This window comes from Stenella coeruleoalba, assembly GCF_951394435.1.
Source record: "Stenella coeruleoalba genome assembly, chromosome: 11".
Classification (NCBI taxonomy): Eukaryota; Metazoa; Chordata; class Mammalia; order Artiodactyla; family Delphinidae; genus Stenella; species Stenella coeruleoalba.
In genome coordinates this window covers 84982386-84989558 of record NC_137157.1, presented here as the reverse complement: position 1 = coordinate 84989558, position 7173 = coordinate 84982386, and positions in this window count along the sequence as shown.

Genomic DNA, 7173 nt, shown 5'->3' with positions numbered 1-7173 from the left:
TAATATTTTGTAATAATATATAGGGGAAAAGAATCTGGGAAAGAATATATACATATATATATATATAACTGAATCACTGTGCTGTATACCAGAAACTAACACAACATTGCAAATCAACTATACTTCAATAAAAATAAATAAATACAATTGGCAAAAAAAAAAAAAGACTTCACAGGACCTGGAGTTGATTGGGAGTGGAGAACTTGAAGTTTATTGGGTGTGGAGAAGAGTAGTTTTGGTACCTAGTTTGGGCACCTAGGCAGATGGTCATGCAGTGTACTAAAATCAGAAACACTGCGTGAAAGAATAGATTTACTTGAAAGATTAGGTAATAACTTCAATTTTAGACATGACGAGTTTGAGATACCAGCCAGATGTCCAGTAGAAGGTTAGATATTCTCCCTACTCAGAACCTCAGAGGAGAGATCTGGGACATAGCTGGTAACTGAGGCCACAGGAGTAGTAAGATCCCAGGAAGAGGGAGTGCAGGGTGCAGAAACAGAGCTCCAGAAAATTCAGCTTTTATAGCAGAGGTCACAATATGGTCACCTGAATTTTACTTGGTACATATAGTGCTTAATATTTACAAAAGGTGCAATGATTTCTCAAAAAAGGGAGATTTCATATAAAACTTTGGGTTTCTATTTTCTCCTGAAAAATCTAGATCCTATTTGCATACCTTCACAATAACAGTCAGCTGGAGCTGGAGAAATCTGTCTTCCTAACAGTCACCATAGTTACCTTAGTCTCTGCAGGGCTATTTTACTCATTTAGGTTAACTGTAAATGACTCCCTAAAAACACAGGAATCTTAAGCTTCTGATTTAATTTTTTACTGTGCACATTTGCTGATCGGGAAATGGCCAAAGAAAGAAGTAGCTATTCTAAAATTAACCTTGTAATCGAAGTTGACAATTCCCACCCATGGCATTGATGATAATGAGAAAGATTTTTGACTTTGACCATTGAGATTATTTTAGTGGCAGCATAAATGGAGTCTTGTTCAGACACCCAGAACTTGTTTTTGGAATAGAGATTTTGTTTTGCTGTGCTCTCTTCCCTGGCTTTATTTTAAAAAGAGTAGCTTTAGGGCTTCCCTGGTGGCGCAGTGGTTGAGAGTCCACCTGCCGATTCAGGGGACACGTGTTCGTGCCCCGGTCCGGGAAGATCCCACATGCCGCGGAGCGACTGGGCCCGTGAGCCATGGCCGCTGAGCCTGCGTGTCAAAGAGTACCTTTAGCCCCTGTGGATGAAGAGCTGAAAGAATAGGATTTGGGGGAAGAGAGAAGGCAGAGATGATATCTCTCTGGGGAGAGAGTAAGTCACTCTGAGAAGTTCAATCAAATTTTATGATGCTTTTGTCAATGTATACCCCTCCTCCTTTTTCCCATTAAAACTTCAATAGACTCAATAGGACCACTTTTTAAAAACGTATCAGTTAAAATAATCAGAGTCCAGAGCAAAGGTGTGTGGAGTTGAGAACAAAATCTGCCAAGAGCAGAAGCCAAAGCCTGATGATACCGTGTGTTTACCAGACTGCTGGAGAGGTAGCATAGTGAAATGGCTTCAGAAGAGGGCTTTGGAGTCAGGCTAGTCTCAGTTAGAACTGAACTACGCACTAGCCTGTGACATGGGGGTGATAGCACTGACCTCATGAGGTTGTTGCAAGGATTAGTTAAGAGAGTGAATGCACGTCCCTGGTACAGTGTCTGCCAAATCCTGCTTTGGCTCAGACTCCAGGGATTGCAATCAGGATGCATGAAGTTGACTCATGGCCGGCCTGCTCGAGCTACGAAGCCGCCTCTGCCCGGTCTCCACTCAGGAAACCATTGGCTCGTTGCCACTGAGACTCCGTTTTCTCTGAGCTCTACTTGGATGAAGGGACAGTGGTGTGGAGGTTAGAAATATCAAGTTACAGGCTTACTTTTCTGACATTCTCCACCAAAATCAGGATGTAAAATGTGGCCAAATCTTTTTACACAGGGATTTTATACTAAATATATATATATGTATATTTATATATATATGCAGACACTTATAAAATACAAATATATGACAAGGAGAACAAGTTACATATGTGATGTTAAACTAATTTTCTTCCAAAACAGTGTTATGAAAATAGTCACTGTAGTAATATTTATTTCTTTGTTGAATAAAATGACATTCGTTGGGCTTCCCTGGTGGCGCAGTGGTTGGGAGTCCGCCTGCCGATGCAGGGGACACGGGTTCGTGCCCTGGTCCGGGAAGATCCCACATGCCGCGGAGTGGCTAGGCCCGTGAGCCATGGCGCTGAGCCTGCGCATCCGGAGCCTGTGCTCCGCAACGGGCGAGGCCACAGCAGTGAGAGGCCCGCGTACCACAAAAAAAAAAAAAAAAAAAAAAAAAATGACATTAGTATGGCCGTTGTACTAAAGTGATTTCTGCCACGGGGAGTGGCTGTCGGTAATTGCCTATTTTACCTTCTAAGTCAATGCTCTGGGTAGTTAGGTGAGCCAGGGAATCTGTCCTATCCAACCTTGACCATTGAGATTATTTTAGTGGCAGCATAAATGGAGTCTTGCTCAGACACCCAGAACTTGTTTTTGGAATAGCGATTTTGTTTTGCTCTGCTCTCTTCCCTGGCTTTATTTTAAAAAGAGTAGCTTTAAGGCTTCCCTGGTGGGCTTCCCATACTTCCTCTGGGGCAAATAATTACTTCTCTGGAGTCAATACAGCATACAGAAATTGGACCTGGTAAAATAAAACTCTATGAGAAATACTGCTCACCTAGTTTCCTTACTCTGGATAGCAGAAGCTTAAGTGCAATTCAGGTAGCATTCACCTGGTTGAGATATTTAATGCATATCAGTTTCTGGAGGATTTCATTATTTAGGATTTTATGAACACATAGGGTTAGGTAAGCATGACTGAATTCACATTATGCCATTTGTAACAGGAACAATATTTAAACACTTAAGTGTAATCTATGCAGCAAAATACAAATGAAAATTCCGATGCTAACTTCTAGTTTCTTCTTTGCAAGGAGCTGCTGAAAGCTTTTAGCTAGATGTGCATGAGAGCAAAGTCTTCCTTCTCATCATTTCTGAATCTTTTTGAGGTGTCCGGGGTTTCTTGAAGCTTTCCCTAATACTTCCTAGCAATCTGTCTGTTTCATGTCACTCCCTACTAGAAATCACTATCTTGTGTCAGGGTCCGTAGTAATACTTCCAAATTTTTCATTCTGCATCTGGAAATGTTCATAGTTTAAGCCCTGAGTCCTATCACTTATTTTTCTCTTAACTATATCTCAAAGGAGTCTATTTCTCTCCTCTGCCTCTGCCACCACCATGGTCCAGGTCGCCCTCAGCTGTAACCCTTTAACTGCCGTAGCCTCCTTACTCCTCCTAACTAGACTCCCCACATTTCCTTAGCTCTCCTTCCTGCCACAGACACAAATAGTCCATTTTCCATGCAGCAGTTAGAGTGAGCATTTAAATATAAAACTACGACCATATTACTATCATACTTTAAATATCTGATTCCATTGCACTTGGATAAATCCACCACCACCAAAACAGTCAAAAACAAAAGCATCAATTCATTCGGATTCTGCTTGGAATTCAAGTAATTTTATATTGGGAAGGATGTATATCTTTATGATATTGTTTTCCCACCCAGAAATTAAAATATCTCTGTATATAAATGCTTTAGTTAGTAAATTTCATAATATATAAAATTATTTTATTATGATTTATCATTAGTCGTTTTGTAATTTTCTTCATGTAAGATTTTACTTCATTTTACTTTAATTTATTCAAGGTATTTTAAATCCTTTATCATTAGTGTGATATGTGAAATGAGATAGGTTTTCCATTTCAAGTTTAAATTTCTTCTAGTATAAAGGAAAGTGGTTGATGTTTACGGTTCTCTTGTATCTGCCATATTACATTGTCCATGGATATGCCTTTAACTCAGTGAGAGCCCATAGGATGCAATGAGATATTTTCTGGAGTTTCTAGGAAAGCAGTAGGTAGTTTTCTACTAGACCTGAGTATGAGAGGATGTGAGACTGGAGTTTTACCACCACACAGAACCTGAAAATCAAATAAATATACTAAGGAGAGAAAAGTTAGAGAGTTGGCGAAAATCTTGATAATTCTGGTAACATTTTTTTTGTTCCTGAATACAATCTTGCTTAATGTCATTTCCACTTCTAGGCTTTTCAGTTAGGTGCATCAATAAATCCTCCCTCCTTTTTGTTTTGTTTTAGCTAATTTGAAGGACTACTAACCAATAGATCAGCTCTATAAACTAGCTTGGTTGCATTTAGGTAAATCAGATTAGCACTTAGTGGCTCTTCTGCAGAATAGCTTGAGCCAAGGTCATTTCCAATGTTAAAATTATATGAGACAAAATTAGCTTTATGGGTAAACGATCTATGTCAGTCCCAAACAGTCCATGAGTGTTGTATTTTGGATACTGATCTATGGAATACCTGAACCCATGAATTAACTAGTTAGGTGTTACCGGTCATCTCCTCTATTCCTAGGGAATCTTAGCGTTCCATTTTTCATGTTTCCCCAGAGAACAAAAAGACAACTGCAGTGCTGCAACTGAGTATGTGAAGACTCAGGGTTTTTTTTCTAAGGTGATTTCACAGCACCTTATTTTGCGATTTATCATTCATGTCTGTCTCCTTGATTAGATGAAAAGTTATTTGCTAACAGGTGTTTTGCCTTATGGTTTTCCCAATAAAGTCTTACAGAATATGTTACTAAATTGGGCTGCTGAGACACATACCCATAATAACATCAATAGGCGTTTATTTCCTCCTAAGGCAAAAGCAGCTTGAACGTAGGCAGTCTGTGTAGCTGGTAGAGCAGCTCCATGAAAACCAAGAGCCCAGACTTCTTCCAGCTCTTGGCTCTTCCAGACAAGGGTTTTGCTTTTCTGCTCTTGGTCCAGGACGGATGATAAATTTGAGATTATGGTATTCTCCTTCTTTTGGCATTAAAATATCTGTTCTTCTGGGCTTCCCTGGTGGCGCAGTGGTTGAGAGTCCGCCTGCCGATGCAGGGGACACGGGTTCGTGCCCCGGTCCGGGAAGATCCCACATGCCGCGGAGCGGCTGGGCCCGTGAGCCATGGCCGCTGAACCTGCACGTCCGGAGCCTGTGCTCCGCAACGGGAGAGGCCACAACAGTGAGAGGCCTGCGTACCGCAAAAAAAAAAAAAAAAAAATCTGTTCTTCTGTATAATGGTAAGAATATACGTTCTTTTCCCCTCCATGTCTTTATTTGGCAATATTAAAAGATGGCAAGGCTATGCTGAGGCCCCCTATCTCTTTCCACACAAGGACTCATTCCCTATCCCTGACAAAGTTTAAAAAATTTTAAACTGGTCTATGAAATTCAAGCTTGGAAATCACTGGCTTGTTGTAAATTCAGTATTCACAAATAAATTAGAACAATGAATTACAGACATAAATTAAAATAACCTTTCTCCTTACATCTAGCTAGATGTATGATTATCATCCCAAAAGATTGTCATATTTTTAAATTGAAGTATAGTTGATTTACAATATTGTTAGTTTCATGTATTGGGTTGGCCAAAAACTTCGTTTGGGTTTTCCATAAGATCTTATGGAAAAACCCGAACGAACTTTTTGGCCAACCCAATATATAGCACCAGTGATTCAGATATATATTCTTTTTCAGATTCTTTCCCTTATAGGGTATTACAAAATATTGAGTATAGTTCTCTGTGCTGTGCAGTAGGTAAGAGTGAGTCATTTTGGAAATGTGACCTGAGAAACGTATTTATGACCTCTGGTTCAGTCTGCCTTTCTGTAATACAATAATAATAATATCCTCATAGTATGCTGGATCATTACATAGAGAATGATTTTGATATTATTTTATAAATGCTAAAGATACAGAAATGTAACGATAACTAATATTTACAGCAATAGCAGCACACTGTGCTTCAGAGCACAGGTTAAGGAGCTACAATGCTTGGGTTGAACCCCAAATCTGCTACTTAGTAGCTGTGTGACCTCTGTGTTTCAGTTTCATCTGTAAAGTGAGGATTCAAATACTTTAGAGCAGTGATTCTCAACCAGGGGTGATTTTGCTCCCCAGGACGCATTTTGGGGTTGACACAACTGGGGAGAGGGGTGTGACAGGCATCTAGTGGGTAGATGTTAGGGATGCTACCAAACATCCCATGATGCACCATGCAGTCCCCACAGTACAGAATATTCCAGCCCCAAATAATACTGCCAAGGTGGAGAAACACTTCCTTATAGTTAGGATGACTTAGATGAGTTAATATATATGTAAATCACTTAGAACAGTAAGCACTACTTGCTTACTATTAGAACCAAGCATTGTGCTGAGTTTTACATTTTCTCATTTAATTCATACACCATATTGAAGAGGTACCATTATTACCACTACTTCATAGGTTAAGAAAATTGAGGCTTAGGAGTGGTTAAGTACGTAACTTGCCCCAAATTGCAGTTAATCAATGAAACCCAGGTTTACGTGATAACAAAGTCCATGTTTTTAACACTACCTAAAAAACTGACCCTCAGATATTACATGTAAAGTAGAAACTCTTTGTTAAAGTAAGTCGGCTATAAGTCCCCCTCTTAACCTCCCATTATGCTGTCTCCCAGTAGCCTGGATCTGGATAATTCAGTCCAAACTTTCATTTTTCTTCATTATCAAATAGAACCACTCTAACAAAGTTAATCCCTACTTTAGTAAGCTGTTTTAGAGGTTCTTCCTTTTAGAGAAATAAAATGGACTTCCTTGTAAATGTCATCCATTGGTTCTAGTTCTTTCTTCAGTGGTGGTAACCTTAAAATGGTAAGGCCCATAGAATGCACAAGCCCATAGAATGCACAACACAACAGTGAACTGTAAAGCAGATGACGGGCTTTGGATGATGTCGTGTCAATGCTGGTTCACTGACTGTAACAAACATACCACTCCAGTGAGTGATGTCAGTAACGGGAGACTATGCATGTATGGAAGCAAGTGTTATGGGAAATCTCTGTATCTTCCTCTCAATTTGGCCGTGAAACTAAACCTGCTCCCCAAAAAATAAAGTCCTCAAAAAAAAATGGTAACCACATTCTCAGGACAACAACAAAATCATAGTACATGTTGTGACAAAGAATTGTAGTGCTG